This window comes from Phoca vitulina, unplaced genomic scaffold (assembly GCF_004348235.1).
Source record: "Phoca vitulina isolate PV1807 unplaced genomic scaffold, GSC_HSeal_1.0 scaffold8, whole genome shotgun sequence".
Taxonomy (NCBI): Eukaryota; Metazoa; Chordata; class Mammalia; order Carnivora; family Phocidae; genus Phoca; species Phoca vitulina.
Window position 1 is genome coordinate 56,571,080 of NW_022589711.1, and position 15,204 is coordinate 56,586,283.

At 44.2% G+C, this 15,204-nt stretch overlaps 1 protein-coding gene across 10 annotated transcripts in view; it reads right to left on the reverse strand.

Annotated features, from left to right (window-relative positions):
• Nucleotides 1-15,204, reverse strand: part of ST6GAL1 (ST6 beta-galactoside alpha-2,6-sialyltransferase 1) — a 118,272-nt gene that overhangs the window by 56,342 nt on the left and 46,726 nt on the right. For 7 of the 10 annotated variants that reach the window (XM_032406939.1, XM_032406936.1, XM_032406935.1 and 4 more), the window contains one exon: nt 1,431-1,533. The exons of 2 other annotated variants lie outside the window; for them this stretch is intronic. The gene's annotated coding sequence lies outside the window, so the exon portion shown is untranslated. Of the gene's footprint in view, nt 1-1,430; nt 1,534-8,010; nt 8,114-15,204 lie in introns of all 10 variants that reach the window. One more of the 10 variants, XM_032406937.1, reaches the window with a different exon arrangement.

Consider the following 15,204-nt stretch of genomic DNA (forward strand, 5'->3'; position numbering starts at 1 on the left):
TAAACGATAACACTTCTAGAAGCAAATATAGGAGAGTATCTTCATGAACCTGGAGCAGACAAAGATACCTTAGGGCACAAAAGGCACTAAATAACAAAAGGAAAAATAATGGTTAAGTAGAAGTTCATCACATTTAAAGTCCAATTTGTTTGAAAGTGGCCCCGACAACTAACCTCAGTTCTTGCTGCGAAAAAGACAGAAGAGGCCTAGAAACAACCATCTCAGGGCAACATGTACCCAAGATGTTCCAGGGCCTCACACAAGGGTAACAGTGTCATATTTCACCAATGTGGTAGGCCCAGAGCTAAGAAGCATTTAAGAGAACAAGATAAGGTCTTTGTCACTGGAAGATCAGAGTATCGCTAGGAGATAAGACTCACTCAGGACATACAGTGCTACTAAACGATGTAATTCTCACCTGCAATCTACAATAACTCAGACAAAGAAGAGAACAGGTTGGGGTGGAGGAGACACATTGAGGATATGAAACAGAAGGGAACTGAGAAAGCATCTCATTGCTTCTCCCCATCCCATTTTTAGAGATGAGAAAACAGGCCCACTGGCAGAGAGGAGGCCATGTCACTGGTCTACAACAGAGCCAAACTGGAACTCGGATTTCTTAGCTCCCTCTCAAGTTCTCCTTTTATCACTGTGTCATGCTGCTGACTTCAGTAACCGGCCAGGCTTCATGGGAGATGTCGGGGATTTGCATTAGTCCTTAAATGTGAGGATTTGAGACACTATCTGTGAAGCTCCCAGTACACTGCCCTGCATACAGTAGGTGTTCGGTAGAGAATACTGTTGTTACATTAGATTGGACTTCCCAGATGAGCAGTGACAAAGCAGAAAGCCCCACAGCCAACATTTCTAGGCAAAGCGCATTGCACACCAAGATTAGTCCTACACCTGCCCGGCACCCCATTCCACCAGTTACTGCTGCTCAAGGAAAGCCAGCGAGGATCGCTCTGGCTCTTCTCTAACTCACAGGGCATGAGGACTGAAGAAGGAAACATTCATCCTTTCTGTGATATGCCCAGAGTTCAGATTTTGCCCAAGAAACAGGAAGGCTAACAAATTGGACATGAACACACCACAGAAGTAGCCTCACCCCAAATCTTTGGCACAGGTCGATGGCACAGATGGGAACTGGTAAGATGGTGAAAGGAAGAGGCTGCTTAGGAATGAGAAATAGCTGGGATGAAGGAACAAACCAGTGCTTCACAAGGTTTAAGGCCGCATAAGCAAAGGGAAGTCCTAGGTTTTTCCAAACAAACACTACTGCATTCATTTGTCCTCTGCCCAAGCAGAAAATGGCACTTAGCCTTCCGCTTACCCTACTTTGCAAATCCACCTGCCATTGTCATACACACACCTTCTAGCATCACGGGCAGATGTTTGCAAGTTCATCCATTCAGCCAACAAATACTTACAGAGTGCTACGCTGTTCGGGCCCAGTGGTAGGTGACATGGATCCAACAGGGACTCAGGCCCAGTACCAGGAAATAAGGATCCAACGGTGACTCAGGCTCAGTGCTAGATAACAAGGATAACAACAATACAAGGGTGACTATAGCAGGTCTCTGCCTCCGAGGGAGAAAGACAGGTAAGAAAGAATCAGAGCTGCCCAGCAGGCTACCGTGAGGGGAGTCCAGTCACCCAGTCCGGATGGCTCAGGGAGGTTGCCTGGGGGAGACATCTCAAGTCAAACAGGAAGATAAGGAGGAATTGGCCAGACAGGAGCAGGGGATGGGTGGGCTGTGCTCAAGTGCCCCTTTGGTCATTCCTTTGCATTTCCTAAAGAATGTGCCTTTTACTTTTTCATTCAGACAAATTTCATCTGAGCGTAATGAAATACTTGGTAGCTTCCATAAACCTGACAGCTTCTTTTGATGCCAACTGTGAGGAGAAGCCACTAAATTAATAAGTATATGAAGTGTCCCCCTCTCTTTGTGAAATTACGTACTTGCTAACCTTAAAAACAAGATTTTATTAAAACCTGTTAAAAGCTTCAGGCACGTGAAATGTTGCTTTGCTCCTACCTACAACGTAGACATAAAAATGCACCATAACAACAAACGCGGTCAAAATCTAAGAGCTCACTACCACAGACCAGTATAAGAGGATAAAGCTCTCCCTTCTGCAGAGTAGAAAATGAAAATTTAAAAAACAATGTTTTTCTTTGGGCTCCCTTGAGGCAGGGGCTTTCATGTGCCGAGCTCTGTGCTATACGTCCTCTCACTAAAACTCCCGAACACCTCTGTGAGGCAGGTTCTATCATCCCATTTTACAGAGCAAGCAGCTCAAGAACAGAAAGGTTAAGGGATTTGCCCAAAGTAGGCATCTAGAAAGTGTTGGGACTGAGATTCGAACCCACATTTACAAGCTTCATTGAGTACTAATTATGTGCCAAGCACTGCTCTTAGTTCTTCTCAAGGATTAACACATTTCACCTTCCTGGCAACCTTATAGGGAGACTACCGTTGTCCCCATTTTAGATGAAAAATGAGTCAATGAGAGATTAAATAACATGCCCACCCCCACACATCTCTCTGCCTCCAAAGCCCGCGACACATGCATGTGCGGTAGGAGGTGTGGAGGGAGACAGGAAGGTCAGCCCTTTGCTGTGGGCTACATCCAGTTCAGGATGGAGCTCCATTCTCTTTTTGTTCCCTTCTGGGAAACTGAGGCTGAATTTTGGGGAGTGCTGTGTCCTGACGTGAAGGTGGTGGGTACTGGGGCTTGGCCCTCACCATCAGTCCACAAAGGAACACTGTTTCACCAACCGACCTCGAGGAAGGCCCCCCAGCACTGATGGTGGCCTCGCCTATCCCTCTGGACAGTGATGTCAGTGGTGTTCCCAGAGGCATGTGAGGAAGTCAGGACACACCAACACTTGGCACGTGTCTACCTTTGTTAAATTTAGCAAAACTTTGAAGAAATTTTCATACTCAGTGCTCGTGATTTTGTGGCAAAAATGGTGAGCTCATGTAACACTTGCTGGGAAAGTGGAAACGTGCTGTCCACCTTGAACTTGTACGGTGCTGTCTGTCAAATATATCTCAATAAAACTAGCAGGAAAAAAGACAGAAGCAATATTTCAGAACAACCAACACATTTTAAAATGTTTGTAGCTTGCTGGCCTAGAATTCAAATGCTGGGTTATTTATTGTAAAGAAATAGTTTTAGGGGCACCTGGGTGGTACAGTCGGTTAAGGGTCTGACTCTTGGTTTCAGCTCACATCATGATCTCAGGGTCATGGGATCAAGCCCTGTGTAGGGCTCCAAGCTTAGCGTGAGTCTGCTTGGGATTCTCTCTCTCCCTCCCTTCTGCCCCTCCTGCTTGTACTCGAACTCTCTCTCTCTCGCAAATAAATAAATAAATGAATGAATAAATAAATTTTTAAAGGAAGTTTTAAATTTATAATTATAATTATTATTTATAAGCACAATTATATTTAATTATATTACATTTAAATGTAATTAAATTATATTTAAAGGAATTAAAATAATTCATAAATATATTTATAAATCTTAGTGATCAGATTTTATAATCTAATTACAAAAGATAGAAAAGAAACCTAGGCATGAGGTTGCACGCTAGAGCATTAAATATGTCAATTTTGTAACAATCTCAATATCCAGCCATAGAAACAGGCAAATTATACATAGAATTCAGTGATATCCTCTGAGGCCATTAACATACCACACATATTATAAAGATAGAAAAATGTTTATGGTAAAGGGAGAAACAAAATAAACTCCATCCACGCTAAAATTATAATTATAGTAAAAACCTTTTTTTTTTCCCCACAAATGGAAAAATGGATGATGGCAAGGGAACACTGTGAAATGAACACTAATATGCCAGAATGTCAGGAATTAAAAACTGTGTCATTACTGCTGTTGTAATGTTTGTGGCTAAAACAAGAAAAACAAACTTAGAACCCACTTGATTGCCCACAAGGCAGGCATCTGGCCCTCCTAACCCAGTGTCCCCTCCGTTAGACTATCGTAGTCTTCCAGGAAAGGCGCAGAACTCAGATAAAACACAGGCTCTCCTGCCTTAGCCCAGGGAGGGCAAACACATTTGCTTGGCACTTCACAACCTGGCCCTCCTGAGCTCTCTCTGCGAGTTACAACCTGAGCCTTCCCATAACAGGCTCGCCATGTAGGGAAAGGAGTCCCTCAACTTCTGCTCTTTGCGTTTGAAGACGACCGTTCCCTTTACTCTCCTGTGACCCCTCAGCCACCTCCTCAGAAGCAAGTCTAACAATGGTTTGGAAATTGGCTACCCCTGCTCTGGCCCACCCCCCCACCCTCACCCCCCCTTGTCCACCGCCCCCCCTTGTCCACCGCACACAATACTATCAACACCAGCAGCAAGGCAAACCCTCAGGGGTAATATCACCACATCAAGGCCATTGCTCATTTCCACCTATTCAATTCCATCATCCTTCAGGCTCAGATCAAGCACAGGGGGAAGAGGAGGGACAGACCTGGGTCACAGCCCAGCTCTCACTTTCCAGCTTTGTGACCCCAGGCAAGTTACGTAACCTCTCTGGGCTCATTTCCTCAGCCCTTAGGCGGTACTGTAATTGTTGTAATATATGAAATACGTAAAACACAACTTCGCCTGGTACAGGAGTCACCAGTCACACGTGCTATGGGAGCCCTAGCAGGTGACTAAGCCATACTGAGATGCGTCGGACATGTGAACTCTACGGAGAAACAGAATGTAAGAGTGTTGGATTGATAACTTTTATGTCGGTTGCATAATAAAGTAAATAATATTTTGTAGATATTGAGTTAAATAAAATATATTAAAGTAAACTTCATCTTTTATTTTTACTTTTGTAGTGTGACTATTACCCAATTTAAAATTACATATGTGGCCCACATTTGTGGCTTGCTCTCTATTTCCACTGAACATGGTAACTGTTCGATGTTAGTCCTTTCTCTACTTCTCCTCCCCATTCACTGGCCACACAGAGGCTCATGCCCAGCATCGTCTAAAGTCATTTGTCGCATCTGTGGTTCCAGGTTGAGTCCTTTCTCCTTCCCAGGCTCCAGGTTACCAACCTGAGACAGGTGACAAAAAGTAGAAAGGAAACTAGCTTTAGTATCAGAAAACTGAGCTCCAGTCCTGGCTCTACCATTACTAATTAAGTAGCCCTTAGCATGCCATTTCACTCCACAGGGCCACAGTTTTGTCATTTACAAAACGGAGGGTAATGATATCATGTTCACGGCATGAGAGAATGCATGGAAGGCGCTAGATAAACTGTCAAGGACTAGAGAGGTCAGGATTAAGGAGTATAATCTGCACAGCAGGGAGGAGGTGGGGCAGCCCAGCCTGCCTCCTCTGGTATTCTCTGCCTTCCATTTTATACTATCACTTTACCATTTTCCATGTCTCCTGTCTCTAAAAACAAGTCTCCCCAAGAACCCGCCTCCTCCTTCTCACAAGTCCCCCAGCATAACCAAAGCAGAGTGCGAACAGGCAGACCCCCTCAAACGACCACACAAACGGAGTGTGCCCTGTGTACCAGGCATTAAGTGTGGTGGTGGGGATGGCCTTGCAGGAAACCTGACAATACAACATGGACCGTGCTTGTAATGCAGGAATCGAGTAAGTATAAGTGCACCGGGGACCAAGAGCAGGGTGCCCCTTACTGGGGAGAAACAGAGAAGCATGGTGGCGGGCAGATGTAGGAAATGGCCAACAGGAAGGACTCTTCCTGACATGCGCAAAACAGAAGGGGCTGAAAGCATGAATGAGCACGGAAGGCTATGGCATTTAATCCAAAGTAAACATCGGCATATGATGTACAATGGGCCACCTAACAATATAAATCTTATCATGAGAGGTCCCCGGGTGAAGAGGTCCTTTCAGCACATGGAACACGATCGCCTTTCTGACTTTGCTACTTCAGCTTCTCCCAGCTCGCCCCACAGGCCACCCAGGGACGTATGTAATCTGCCATTACGGGCTGAATCACCACCTGTGGCAATAGCATAAACTTCAGCTTTGTGCACTGAGGCTTGTGAAAGCAAAAGACCCTGGCTCAAAACATCCTGTTCCTATTTTTAGCCAGGAAATATACCTCCTTACCATCTACGCTCTACCCACCTCCTCCCAGAGCCAACAAGTGTGAAAGGCACAAACCTACACCATCCTGTGGGGGGGCAGGGTGGGCTTCTCTATGTCAGTTTGGTATTCAAATATTTCAAGAAGAAAATAATCTCAAATGATCATATTTTCATTCAAGAATAAAAAGACAAAAGATCAGGAAGCAGGTGATTCGAAGAGGGAACGGTTGAGCAATGAGAGGAGATAAGGCCCATGAGGAGGTGGCCTCAGTGTTCCCTTCTGCTTGTATGGATGGTGGGGCCACACCTTACTAACGGCTAGTTACAAAATCAGTGCCAGGCCCTAAATCCTCCTCCCTCAGGAAACTACTGATTACAAGCATTTTAGGAATTTAAAAAATCATATCAACCTATTGCAATGTAAGGACTGTATTTGGATCCTGATTTGAATAAACAAACTGCTTTTTTTTTTTTAAGTAATCTCTACACCTAACACGGGGCTCAAACTCATGACCCTGAGATCAAGAGTCGCAGGCTCTACCTACTGAGCCAGCCAGACGCCCCAAAAGAATCCCAAGGGATCTTTTAAACATACACTGAAACATGTATTTATACAGATAAAATGAAAAAATCAAGAGCTGAATTAGAAGTCAGGTAAAATAAGATCTTATTTTGTGTGGATAATCACATGCAGTAAATGAAAGTTAAATGAAAAGTCCTCTTACGGGTGCCTGGGTGGCTCAGTTGGTTAAGCGACTGCCTTCGGCTCAGGTCATGATCCTGAAGTCCTGGGATCGAGTCCCGCATCAGGCTCCCCGCTCAGCAGGAGGCCTGCTTCTCCCTCTCCCGCTCCCCCCTCTTGTGTGCGCTCTCTCTCTCTCATTCTCTCTCTCAAATAAATAAATAAAATCTTTAAAAAAAGAAAAAGAAAGAAAAGTCCTCTTACTTTGAATCACCCATAAAATAAAACACATGGTTATAACAAAACACTGCTTATACAACCCCAAGTGCTCACACAGAAGTTCATCCAGTGAACCTAACAACACAGCAGGGTTATCATCCTGTCCCGGAGCAGATGACAATTTTTTTCTCTGGGTAACAGAAGTAATTATCTTGAGTTTAGCTCCATGTAGCATGAGAAAGACAAACACTGGGATCAGACCCTGTACAAAGATGCTCACTCTACGGAGACCAAGGGAAAGTCGGATTCACGGCTCCCGCCCTGCCCTTGTACGGGCCTTAGATCCATATGACTGAGTGGCTATCAGAACAGTGGGCACGATTTCAATTATTCTTTCTTTCTGACTCTCTCCCTTTTTAAAAATGTGCTGAGTGGATACAGTTACACTGACATGCTTGTATTTTGCTTCTCTGAGGTTGCTTCTGGTGTCAGGGTCACTACTTAGGAAAAGAAGATAATCACCTCTGAACACATAGAAATATAGGGACAGTAAGAAGCATGCCGTGTTCAGGTGACACAGACAGCCCTTGGGGAGGCGGCATAGCCATGTCTTCCTATATGTAGCCACATGGCAAGCAGAGAGCCTCGCACTCCATTATTGTGATTCATGTCACGATCATCATTATGTATCACTGAAGCCCCATTCTACACTAGGTGCTCTCCATTTTATCTTCAGTCTTCTGAAAAACTCTGTGGGTTATTTTACAGGTGAGGAAGCTGAAGCTCAGAGTAAGTGAGTGATTTCCCAAAGGCCACACAGCTAAAAGGGGACATAACCAAGATTCAAGTCCTGCTCCCAAGCCTAGCCCTTTCTAGCACGGCGATACCCCTGCACGCACATGAGGCCTTTGAGCACAGCTCTTTAACTAGACCCCTTTATTTTCTAAAACGTTTTAAAAGGAAAAAACAAAAACAGAAACAAAATCCTGTTGTCAAACTGAAAAGCCGAGAAAACGCACTCTGTGATCCATGAGATGACTTCTGCACATTTACGGCCCTGTTTAGTCTCACTTCCGATTTCTTTGGTTGCCATTATGTCTTCCCTTGGATCCATCTGACACACTGAAGAGAACAGAACAGGAAATAACTCTTTTGTTTGGAATGATAGAAATTCAGGTGATCCCAGAATCCCCCCTACCTCAAAAGAAGATGTCTCTTATGACAATTTTTTTTTTCTTTAAACTTCAAATCCATTGGGTTGTCATGGCAACTTAATAACTGAGTCAGACTGGCCATTCATGAAAGTGAACTGACAAAGGACATGCTCTGTCCAAAGGCCAGCCACGCAGTGACTTAGTCACCCCACAGGGAGTTTGACCCCAGAATAGATCCCTTTATGAACTTGCTACTGCAATTCTTCATGCAACAGTTTATCAAGTGCCTACAAAGGGAGATGCCCATCCCAGGCTAAGGGTTGTGGGGCACATGGACACCCAAGTCAGAGTCCCAACCAATAGGTAGCTCCAGGCATCATGGGGAGTGGGTATGGGCTCAAACAGCCATCTGCTATCACAGGAGCCTATCCTTTGCCATCCTCAAGAGATTAGAGGGACGGGTGGTTTTGGAGAGGTTAGTAAAGGATAGATCTCACAAGTGCTGACCAGCAATGAGAATCATCCAACAGAGAATAATAGTGGACTGGGGGTGCCTTAAGGGCAAGGAACATGTCTAATTTGCCTTTATATTTTCACAAAAGTAGGCCCCAAATATTTGTTGTGGGGTTTTCCAATCGTGGTCAGGTACTATATTTACCATGTTAAAAGATATTTATGGTTGAATACTGAAACTGTTCTCAGGTGTCATGACAGATTCCGAAAGGCTATTTGAGGAACTAGATTCCTGCCCTCAGAATTGATGTGGCCATGTCAGGGGTCAGCTGGAGATGAGGGAGATGATAGAATGATACCCACAAGGCCTCTCAAAGGGTGGGAACCACTGATATCCTAAAAGAGCACGGGCAGGCCACCCTCTATCTTCAGAAGGGAGGGGAGGTGGCCGGGTATGGAAGCCCCCTCTGGCTTCTATTGCAAGCAGAGGCCAAGCTCTATGACTCAGTGGAACTCATTTCTGCCCATAAACTCATAAACTCTGCCCATAAACCCCCAACCCTGGGAGCAGTGGAATCATGGGAGCAAAAGCAGTAAGATGAATATGGATCATCACAGAAGGCATCAGGGCAGCTCATACCCCTGCCCAGTATGGGATGAGGCCATCAGGCAAGTAACTCATGCTTCTAAGGGACCCCGGTCACAAGAACACACACCTTCATAGGTGAGAAGAGGAAGACTGAGGAGGCCTGGGGAGGCCTGAGGAGGTCTCTATCAGGCCACCCAGGGAGGAGTCGCAGGTGTTCTTCGACTTAACATGTGAGAAGAACCAGTAAGTCTGATGTAAAGAGCATGTTGAATATGAGGGAATTTAGTACAGGTGCCAAAGTCTCCCTGACCCCCAGTCTGAGTTAGGAGCCCCTCCCTTGTGTCCCCACAGCACCCCTCTCAACGGCTTCTATATCCATCTTCTCTGCTCGGGTGTGACCTTCCAGAGCACAGAAACCATTTGAGACTTTTCTACCACACTGCTAGGTCCAGACTGGGTCCTAGGCAATGACTTCTACATACTTTGAGTGCATAACTGTGAATGAGGTACCTATAGGAGAATCACACTCCACCCAAGAGAAATAAAGGCCTGACCTGACTGAAAAGCCAAATCAAAACAAGTCCACGAAAGGGCAACCAACTAGATCCTACCTGCCTCTCCCATACTATAAACTAACAGTTTCGATGGAAAGGTCTAGATCACACGAAAAAAAAAAAAGAGAGAGAATTAGTCAGTTACCACTAGGTGCATAGGGTAGGAGCCTGGCATGAAGGTTCATACCAATACTGTGAAACTCTGTCCAGCTCTTTGCAGATGACCTAAAAGCAGGGGCAGAGAAGGTGGGGAGGCAGGCAACCATGACAGGAAGTGATGGAGAACTCATTGGGTCAAGTACCTGAGTCAGCTGGTTCCAGATAAAGTCAGGACCTGGTGTGTATTATTAGAATTTTTAGAGGAAAGCAGGAAACACCAAGCTGTGGGAAAGGATTGCAATGGTTTAAGAGAGAGGGACTTGGTTCTTCATTCCAAGTAGCCACTCACAGGGTAGTTGAATACAGTGGTCAGTCCTGATGCCAAACAATACATCATTATAGGGGTGCTGGGATGGCTCAGTGGGCTGGGTGACTGACTCGATTTCAGCTCAGGTCATGATCTCAGGGTCCTGGAATAGAGCCCCATGTTGGGTTCCAGGCTCAGTGTGGAGCCTGCTTGAGATTCTCTCTCTCTCTCTCCCTTTGCCCCTCCCCCCCCACTCTTTCTCTTTCTCTCTCAAATAAATAAAGAAATCTTTAAAAAAAAAAAAAAATACATCATCCTAAATATCAACACCACTGACCAAACGTGAATTATGTGCCAGGTGCTTTGTAACGCAGTTTGTCTCTCTCCAATTAACATTATGACCCTGCAAGGTAAATTCAAGTCACCTACCTTTATAGATGAGTATCTTTACAGGAAGAGCTAAGCCCCTTGCCCAAGGTCATGCATGCAGCTAGAACAAGGCTAGAATTCAAACCCAACTCCAAAGCCCATGTTTGCAGCACAAGAAGAAAGATCACCCCTACAAATAAGGGTAGAGAAGGGAAAGTTTCCTATGAAGAAATAAGGTTGGACCTGGAAGGATGTGTAGGATGTGGACAGCTGGAACAGTGCTGGAAGGACATCCAGGAGGTCCTGACGGTCCCTGAGATCCCGTGAGGGAAGATGCTCAAATTCAAGTGCCCTGCAGTCATGCTACTATTTTTCAAATAGTAAATACTACCCGATGGGCACTTTGGGGTTCTAATTTTTATTCATCACAGAGAAAGTCAAATACATACAGGAAGATTTCGGTCATTAGCTCTTCATCAAAGGCTCAAGGGTTCTACACTGCATCCTCCTATCAAATCACCAACACTGTTACGAACACAGCGTATGGGGCCTCAATGTTCTCTGTGGCCCACAGCACAACATCACAGTTAAAAATGACCTCAGTGGACAGTCAGGTGGTCAACCTGCCCCCTAATGAACGAACTCCCCCCTCAATAGCAAAAAAAATGGCTGGCCAGCCAGCATCTTCTTTCATACTTGTAATTCTGAAAATCTCTTCTTCCAAGGCAGCCCAGCCACAGACAGCCAAATATTAATTCTGAAAAACTTTTTACTTACATTGGGCTGCACTCCTCCCCACACCTCTTACCTTCCACCTGCTTGTTCTAATTCTATTCTCTAGAGGAAAACACACATCTGTTCTTTTTTTCACAGGGAAATCCTTTAAGACTTTTATACTCCCCTAAACTTTCTCTTGTTCAGGCTAAAGATTCTCCTTTGAACCATTCCTTCAATGATACGGCCTCTGAACTCTGAACCTTTCCACTTACCCGCCTCGGGGCCCACTCTCTTTTGTCCACATCACCCTGAACAGAACTAAACACAGTTTCCAGGTGTGGCCTGACTAGTATAGAAGAGGAAACTGACTACACCTCTAAAATGCAAATATTAAGAATTTCTAGTTAGTTTTTAGCAGTCTCATGCTAATGACCCTCAGTTGAGCGCCACTGAAATCAAGCTCATTAGCCTTTTTCCAAGTCCTCCTCTCCAGCTACACCCAGCTGGGCTGCCTTACTTGTGCCATCGGTATTTGGAGCTCACACACGATCCTCCATTTACCCTGGTGCCTTCTTTCTTTCTACACTTTCTACACTCTCCTAGCCTGTGAAGCTTATCCAGAACTTTGACCACAGCACATACAACATTTGCTACCACAAATGATGGCTATAAATCATCAATAAATCAGCAAGCCCTCTCTATGTATTCCTCTAAATCATGGGTTAGAGTTGAAGACAGGCACTATCCTCCTGATATCAATTAGCATTCGTTAGCGATAGCCATAGAAACAGTACATCTGAGCCAACTGAAACATCATGCAATCCACATCTTCCATCTTGTTCCTGAGAATATAAACCCCCAGTTTTTGAGGATACAAAGATGCTTATTGTCGGATAGAAGAGTTCTAAGTTAACTATCATCATAATCAACATGTCTTTTGATATGATCTCACATGTCTGCCCTTGAGGGGATACTTGGGATGGCCTTTAAAAGGTAGGTTACGGGACCATACACAAGTTTCATGGTGCAGACACTACAAAGAACAGCTAAACTAAAGTACAAGAGGTTGTGCAGGACTGCCAACTGGGAAAGATATTATCTTTTGTAACAAGACATTATAGATAGAGAGAAGCTACAGTGCTTTCCAATATGAGCCCCAAATTGAAAAGTCTAAAGTCGTGGAACTCCATGCCTCATGTCTCAGAGTGAGAAGAAGCAGAGGGCTAAATTTATTTAATAATTAACAATTTCCTTAAATATCATAGTTTTCACTTATCAAGTACTACCATATGCTATGCATGTACATAGAACATTTCAATTATTGCCTGATGCTCATGGTTCAAAATTATGCCTTTTGAAAATTTAAATTCTATTTCTCTCTCCCTTAATTTTTCCCATTCTCTAGAAGACAATGAAGACTTCCAATAGCACTTCAGCAAAAATATTTATGAGTTTTCTCAGGGCCCTGGTAATTCATTCAGTCGACTCATCACCCCTTTGCTAAGTATTTCTCAAGATTTTCCTGAGAATAAGACACTGGGCTGGGCACTAGGGACTCTGGCTGACTTCAAGCTGCTACATTTCTTACATTGGTCTCTTTTTAGCCACAGGCTTCAATTTTCTTTCCCTGGGGCTTGTTCTATCCTCTCTTCCCTTTGTTGGCTGTGAGACCTTGGGTAGGTTATGAAAAATAATGATTTAATGCCCTTCATCTAATGAGGATGGATGTAAGGTGCACATGGGGCTAGCATAGCTCCAGGCACGTAGGATATTTAATAAATAGTAGGGATTTTTTTCTTTCTTTCATTCTTTCCTATGCAGCCTGCCAATCTGTCTCTTTTCAGAGAAGATAGAAGTTAAAGAGGAGCCAAATCGTTCTCCTCTCTCCCAGGACATCTCTGAACTTTAGGTCATTTGCCACCACTAGGGAATTAAGCCAGCATGCTTTGCATGTCACATTTTTAAAAGGCAAAAAAAAAAAGAAGAAGAAGAAGAAAGACTTTGGTTCTGGACACATGAAAAAATGTTCATCATCATTAGCCATCAGGGAAATCCAAATCAAAACCACACTGAGATACCACCTTCCACCAGTTAGAATGGCAAACTTGGACAGGGAAAGAAACAACAAATGTTGGAGAGGTCGTGGAGAAAGGGGAACTCTCTTACACTGTTGGTGGGAATGCAAGTTGGTACAGCCACTTTGGAAAACAGTGTGGAGATTCCTCAAAAATTTAAAAATAGAGCTACCCTATGACCCAGCAATTGCACTTTTGGGTATTTACCCCAAAGACACAGATGTAGTGAAAAGAAGGGCCATATGCACCCCAATGTTCATAGCAGCAATATCCACAATAGCCAAACTGTGGAAAGAGCCGAGATGCCCTTCAACAGATGAATGGATAAAGAAGATGTGGTCCATGTATACAATGGAATATTACTCAGCCGTCAGAAAAGATGAATACCCAACTTTTACATCAACATGGATGGGACTGAAGGAGATTATGCTAAGTGAAATAAGTCAAGCAGAGAAAGTCAATTATCATATGGTTTCACTTATGAAGGAAGGGAAAGATGAAGGGGGGAAATCGGAGGGGGAGATGAACCATGAGAGACTATGGACTCTGAGAAACAAACTGAGGGTTTTAGGGGGGAAGGTGGGGGGATGGGTTAGCCCGGTGATGGGTATTAAGGAGGGCACGTACTGCATGGAGCACTGGGTGTTATACGAAAACAATGGATCGTGGATCACTACATCAAAAACTAATGATGTAATGTATGGTGACTAACATAACATAATAAAATTAAAAATAAAATAAAATAAAATAAAATAAAATAAAATAAAATAAAATAAAATAAAATTTGTTAATCATAAAAAAAAAAAAGAAGAAAGACTTTGGTTCTGGATATATTTCAAGTCATGGTTCCTTTCCTGACACTATTCTTTTTATGAAATCCAAAGGAAGCAAGCTCAGAACACTGAAATCCAACTCCCAGAGAGGCAGCACAACTTGGTGTGAGATGAAGCTCGTTCGATGCCAGGCTCTGACCAACAGTCCACAGATCTTTTTGCCACCCCTGGTCAATCCTTTTGTTCCTCTTATTTCCCGGGCATTACCATCAGCTTTGGTCTGAGTGTTTGAGTCCACCTCCCCTCCACACTCAAATTCATATGTTGAAATCTTAACCCCCAGAGGCGTAAGTATTAGGAGGCCACGAGGTCACGAGGGTGGAGCCTTCATGAATGGGATTAATGCTCTTATAAAAGAGGCCCCCAGAGAGCTCCAGTGCCCCTTCCACCATGCGAGAACATGGTGAGAAGGCGCCAGCTCCAAACCAGGAAGTGAGCTCTCACTGGAATGTCACCATGCTGGCACCTTGACAGCCTCCAGAGCTGTGAAAAATAAGTTTCTGTTGTTCAAGACACCCAGTCTGGTATTTGGTTACAGCAGCCTGAACGGACGAAGGCACCATCATATCCTTTACATCCATGTGGAACTGCTTACTAACTTGTCATTCTCGTTACTCAAATGAGTCACCTGAAGATTTACCTCTTAAAAACATGGCACCTGAGCCGTAAAGGAACCCAACATATAACCAAAGAGAGCTGCTCAAAGTGCTAAGGAGGGTGTAGCTTCGGGGAGAGAAATGCCACAAGCCAACAGTCAGTGGGTCAAAAAGCAATCTCCCTACATTAGACATTCTTGTTATTTTGTTGTTGTTGCTGCTGATACAGGGACTGGTCAGTAAGGTCTACAGTAGTTCATATTGAATTCAATGAATATTTACTGTGGACCCACTGTGGCCCAGGCAGGATGCTGGGGGGCTGGATTGAGTAACAGCTCCTTGGCAAGGATAAGATACAATTTGCACTATGTTCTGTCTGTCAGTCTGGATATTATTAGCTTACTGTGTGTCACTTCCTCACTCACTCACCCACCCACACCCCAAAGATTGTGTTTTGCAGCTAAAAA